Below are 5,393 nucleotides of genomic sequence, written 5' to 3'. Positions count from 1 at the left end.
CTTCGGTGAGACTTCATTCAATCAAAATGAAGAACACAAGCTCGAAGCGAGCACTGAATTCACACGCACCATTCCTATACCATACGCAACGATGCCGGTTCGCGGACCACGAGAGTAATTAAACGGCCACTCCACCTGTGTGTAGCGTCGCACTTCTTGCCGCGCAAATGGGACGCGTGACGGTGGACGCGGTGGTCGTCGGCTGCCTTGGCACCTGGGATCAGGGGAATGATCGCGTGATGCGCAGGCTGTGCAGTAGGTCATACCTACGGACACTCAAACGCCTGTGCATCAGCGATACTATCAGCGCCTCTACAAAGATTTTTAGAGCCGATGTCGGCACCTCTTAGATGATCTTATGTTTTTAGAGAAGCGATTTTTGCTGTTTTACACCTTTACAGTTTTAGCCTTTTATTACTAACACCACTAACTAGTTTTTTTAGTCATTTGTTTGCCGGTTTTAGACTACACACCTTTTATCCGTTTTTTCCTTGGTTTCGTAACAAATATTTATGATGTGATGTGTAACTAGCATAATAAAAAACTCTGTTCTTATCAGCTTAATATCTGACACGGGTTCTATGTGGACCCACGATATTAAACCTATTTTTGGAAGTTGGCGGAGTGCTTGAAGCCTGCTTCACCTCCGCCGCAGGTCGGCCCGGTATTGCACTACCTCCGGGATCGGCCCCCGCTCACTTCGGTGAGACTTCATTCAATCAAAATGAAGAACACAAGCTCGAAGCGACCACTGACTTCACACGCACCATTCCTATACCATACACAACGACGCCGGTTCGCGGACCACGAGAGTAATTAAACGGCCACTCCACCTGTGTGTGACGTCGCACTTCTTGCCGCGCAAATGGGACAGCCGCACCAGCAAATTTCTTATTACGGCCTTCGAGAAAAATAAATGACAGCAAAAGAAAGAACCAGGAGGGAGAATCGGCAAATTATATGTCTAAGAAATAGGATTGTTATTTATCCGATGTTTCTGTCTGCTGTAATGAGCCACTATAGGACGGGGAGGGGGGGGGGGTGTATGATTAGCCGTGGGTTCGGCAACCAATGTGAATCCCGCTCAAAGCCAACACTGGATTTTTGAGTTCACTATTGCTTGGATCCGTAAACCACAGCGCCAACGCAAGCTCGCCCTGCCAAAATCCGCTGCCCTAGTGGAAGAAAGATTCCCTATGAAAGAAAAATAGAGTGCCCGCTTTCTGGCAACTACTGTGCAGCCGTTGTGTGCACATTTTCGCAGCAGTGGGAGCGAACGCCTCGAAAACAAGCTTGTCGTGTGGCCAAGCCTTGCGAAATATATTCAAGGGTTCAAAGGTGCTCCAGCTTTCCAACCTGTATGTTATGAAGACCTGTTGCTACCTTTTCATCCTCCTCCTCCTGGTTACGCCCAGTGCAGGGCAAAGGCCTCTCCCATAAGTATCCAAGTACCCCGGTCACGTGCTAATTGTCGCCATGTAGTCCCTGCACATTTCCTAATCTAATCTGCCCTCCCAACTTTCTGCCACCCCCTGCTACGCTTCCCTTCTCTTCGAATTGGGTCCGTAACCCTCAATGACCATCTTCCTCCCCCCCCCATTGCATGCCCATTTCTTTTTTTCATGGTTTAAACTAAGGTGTCATTAACTCGCGTTTGTTCGCTCGCCCCTCAATCTGCTCTATTCCTATCTCTCGTGACACTACACCCATCGTCCTTCTTGCCAAAGCTCGTTGCGTCGCCCTCAGTTACCCTTCGGTAACCCTTAAAGCTTTCCGTTGGGGCACTCGTGGCATCTTTCTCGTTTAAATAAGGCTACTTTTCTTTTCCGCTTTTTTTTTGGGGGGGGGGGGGAACTCTATGTGCTAGGCGCGATTTTGCCTGTTGGTTCGGCTTAACGCAGAACACTCCCGCATTGCAGTGAAGCCGCTTTGAAGGGGCAAAGAGTAGCGCAGTGAAGCGCATGCACGGGCGAAAAACGCAAATATTAGTCAAAAATACAACCATGTCGCCAAATACGAACTTCCATTATTGGAAATTCGAGTTCAGTTTGTGCATTGCGTTCGCCTAGAGAACATAAATGCCACAGCAGCCAAGTCAAAGCTTAGGATCGCGTATCATCTTTTTTTTCTTGCCTTTTACTCCTTGGCCTGCGTGAGATGCACACGAAAGTTATGATATAGTGAAAACACGAAATAATGCAGTGCGGCTGTATCAGATCTATTTTGTGCGTTTTGTTCTTTGTGGACTACAGCGGTGTGCGTTATGAGAAAGTTTCAGTGCCCTTCTACTGTGACCTGCGAAGCTACATTTAAAACCACATTGGTTTGCGCGGTTATTGCTACAAACTGCGTGTGGGTGCGTTCGTTTTTTTTCTTTCGCTACGCAGCGATGGGTTATCGCAACCGCGATCGGTTCTGCTGCTACGCTAGACGCGTTCTTGCCAACGGTTGGCTCTATACGCGACCCGTGACGCGTGGTCGGCACATTCAAGCAGTCAATTGCAAACCGTTCCAAGAAGAAGGATGCACTCCACTTGACGCCGGGAGCGCTAGTTGGACGATTGTACGTTTTGACCCTCGAGGAAGCGCCACCAACCCGCCTTTTCTATAATACGATAAGATTCAGAGCGACCGCGACCACTTGCCTTTGTCATTGCCTCGGGCACAGTTTTTTTTTTTTTTTAAGCTCAGATACTCAGACGCGCCCGTGTTCACGCGCACTTGCTCTCTCCGATAAGCAGGGAAGCTCGGTTGGGGTGGTGTGGGCCCTTGCGCATGCGCTGCTGAGCTCGTCGCTTCGGCGGCCAGTCGAGGCTGGCGCGTTGCGTTCGCCTAGAGAACATAAATGCCACAGCAGCCAAGTCAAAGCTTAGGATCGCGTATCATTTTTTTTTCTTGCCTTTTACTCCTGGCCTGCGTGGCATGCACACGAAAGTTATGATATAGTGAAAACACGAAATAATGCAGTGCGGCTGTATCAGATCTGTTTTGTGCGCTTTGTTCTTTGTGGACTACAGCAGTGTGCGTTATGAGAAAGTTTCAGTGCCCTTCTACTGTGACCTGCGAAGCTACATTTAAAACCACATTGGTTTGTGCGGTGATTGCTACAAACTGCGTGTGGGTGCGTTCGTTTTTTTTTTCTTTCGCTACGCAGCGATGGGTTATCGCAACCGCGATCGGTTCTGCTGCTACGCTAGACGCGTTCTTGCCAACGGTTGGCTCTATACGCGACCCGTGACGCGTGGTCGGCACATTCAAGCAGTCAATTGCAAACCGTTACAAGAAGAAGGATGCACTCCACTTGACGCCGGGAGCGCTAGTTCGACGATTGTACGTTTTGACCCTCGAGGAAGCGCCGCCAACCCGCCTTTTCTATAATACGATAAGATTCAGAGCGACCGCGACCACTTGTCTTTGTCACTGCCTCGGGCACAGTTCTTTTTTTTTTTAAACTCAGATACTCAGGCGCGCCCGTGTTCATGCGCACCTGCTCTCTCCGATAAGCAGGGAAGCTCGGTTGGGGTGGTGTCGGCCCTTGCGCATGCGCTGCTGAGCTCGTCGCTTCGGCGGCCAGTCGACGCTGGCGCGGTACTGGTAATCAACTTCGACGTGCATGGTGAAACGTCGCTTTGTATTGCCGCTGTAGACTGGCAATGCAATGTGTTTGCGAGCGATTGGAGAAATGAAAGAGCGGGCACTGTCATGCCCTTCTAGAGCAGCGGAAATGTTCCTCCAAGCACTAGGTTTGAAAATTTGCGCCTACGAACATGAACGAAACAATGAAAACGGTCTGTAGCTGCCTTCGCTTCATAAAATTCCCGTACGAAGAAATTTGCATGCGCAAATGACAGCGCAAAAGAGAGAAACCATGTAAAGAAGAATGGCTGCCTTTCGCGTGATCTCCCGCATGAAACCTAATGGGATAGACTAATTTTAGCCGTTCATTTTGATTTGCCGAATGTAAGCCGGAACACTTTCTACACGTGGTCTTAAGATTTGAATGGCAATCAAAGACAACCTTTTTTTTATTTCTGTTTGTTCTATCTGGAACCAAACTAATTAAGAACGCCATTTCAATCTTAGATTCGATTAGATATCGTGACTGGTATGCTGAAAAATCACGCCTTGCGTCACGTCACCCCTTGTATGAACATGCTGTTAACCTTCGTGATCGCGGCATTAAAAATCGCCAGTTCCCGAACTTTAATCGCGCCGATGATGCTGGATTCTTATTGTAATGATTAGATAGAAAGCGCTTGTTCTACGGCTAGCTTTAAGGAAAAGAAAAACATCGTTCAGGAATGGATACCTCAAAACAACCGAAAAATGTGCAGGCTACAACGAGAGTACTAAGAATACTGAAAAAGATGAAATCTAAACATGCTGCAAGGAGCCAACAAATGCAATTGAACCAACGAACTGAAGTGAAATTATTTCATCAGGACACGCCCCGAAAAAACGCGGCCACTTTCAATGATCACTTGAAATCTGATTCCTTTTTCTTTTTTTCTACAACGGATACTAATTATATTCCCAATGGCGGATGTGAAAATTTCGGAGCGCGGCATTTTCGAAACCTCATGGCCTCGGACGCTTTCTCTCTTGTTTAAGTATTTTGGTGGTGGCGTATTGGTGCAGATGGAGAAAATTTTTGCGCACATAATTTATAAACGTGTGGTTCATTTTCTTGAAAAACACAAAGGGCTGACAAACGACCAACCAGCACACAATTAAATTGGTATTACGCACGATTTCGCAGCCGCAGTAACAAAAGGGTCGTAACAAACGGTTTCACGTCTCTCAAAATGAAAAAAAAAAATAGAAACGACTGCACAAATTAGGTTTTCCCAAACTGGATGGTTTCGATCAGCTTTTGAACAGCTGTTCTTTAAATTGAGTCGGCGTTGATTGCGTAGGTGCGGGCACCTGTTGTTAAGGATTTTTGTAAATGGCATCATGACTGGATAGATGCGGGCGTCTGCGTGATGTATGAAACAGTCTGTTCACTTCAGGATCAAGGGAGGACCCCCCCCCCCAAAAAAAAAAATCGTGTCGTGGTGAGAGAAGTGGCAGATGAGTACTATTATCGGGAGAAAGTGAAAGGAAAACCGCCTCGTACTAAGGAGCCGCTCCTCTTAAATGTGAAGCTCCAAACAAGTTTTTTTCTTGAGACGCTCTATAAAGTTATACACAGCTCCAGCACCCGTACACGAAGACAAATGTCCAAACTGGAAAGAAAGCATGAAATTCGCAGCGCCCGTTTGCTGTGAAACAACATTACGCGAAGTCCGCTACCACGTCGGCCGGGGCGGCGACGGAGACCACCAAACGGCCGCCCTTAAGCCAAGTAGCGAGTGAAAATGCCCGGCGCGTAAGCGACACGGCGACTAAAA

At 47.7% G+C, this 5,393-nt stretch overlaps 1 non-coding gene across 1 annotated transcript; it reads left to right on the top strand.

Annotated features, from left to right (window-relative positions):
- Positions 1-506: 506 nt before the first annotated feature.
- On the top strand, positions 507-698 carry LOC142565056 (U2 spliceosomal RNA). The gene has a single exon (XR_012824776.1). It is a non-coding gene; the product is annotated as a U2 spliceosomal RNA (small nuclear RNA).
- Positions 699-5,393: the final 4,695 nt, after the last annotated feature.

Source organism: Dermacentor variabilis, chromosome 11, assembly GCF_050947875.1.
Source record: "Dermacentor variabilis isolate Ectoservices chromosome 11, ASM5094787v1, whole genome shotgun sequence".
NCBI lineage: Eukaryota > Metazoa > Arthropoda > Arachnida > Ixodida > Ixodidae > Dermacentor > Dermacentor variabilis.
This window is presented reverse-complemented; position numbering and strand designations above follow the sequence as displayed.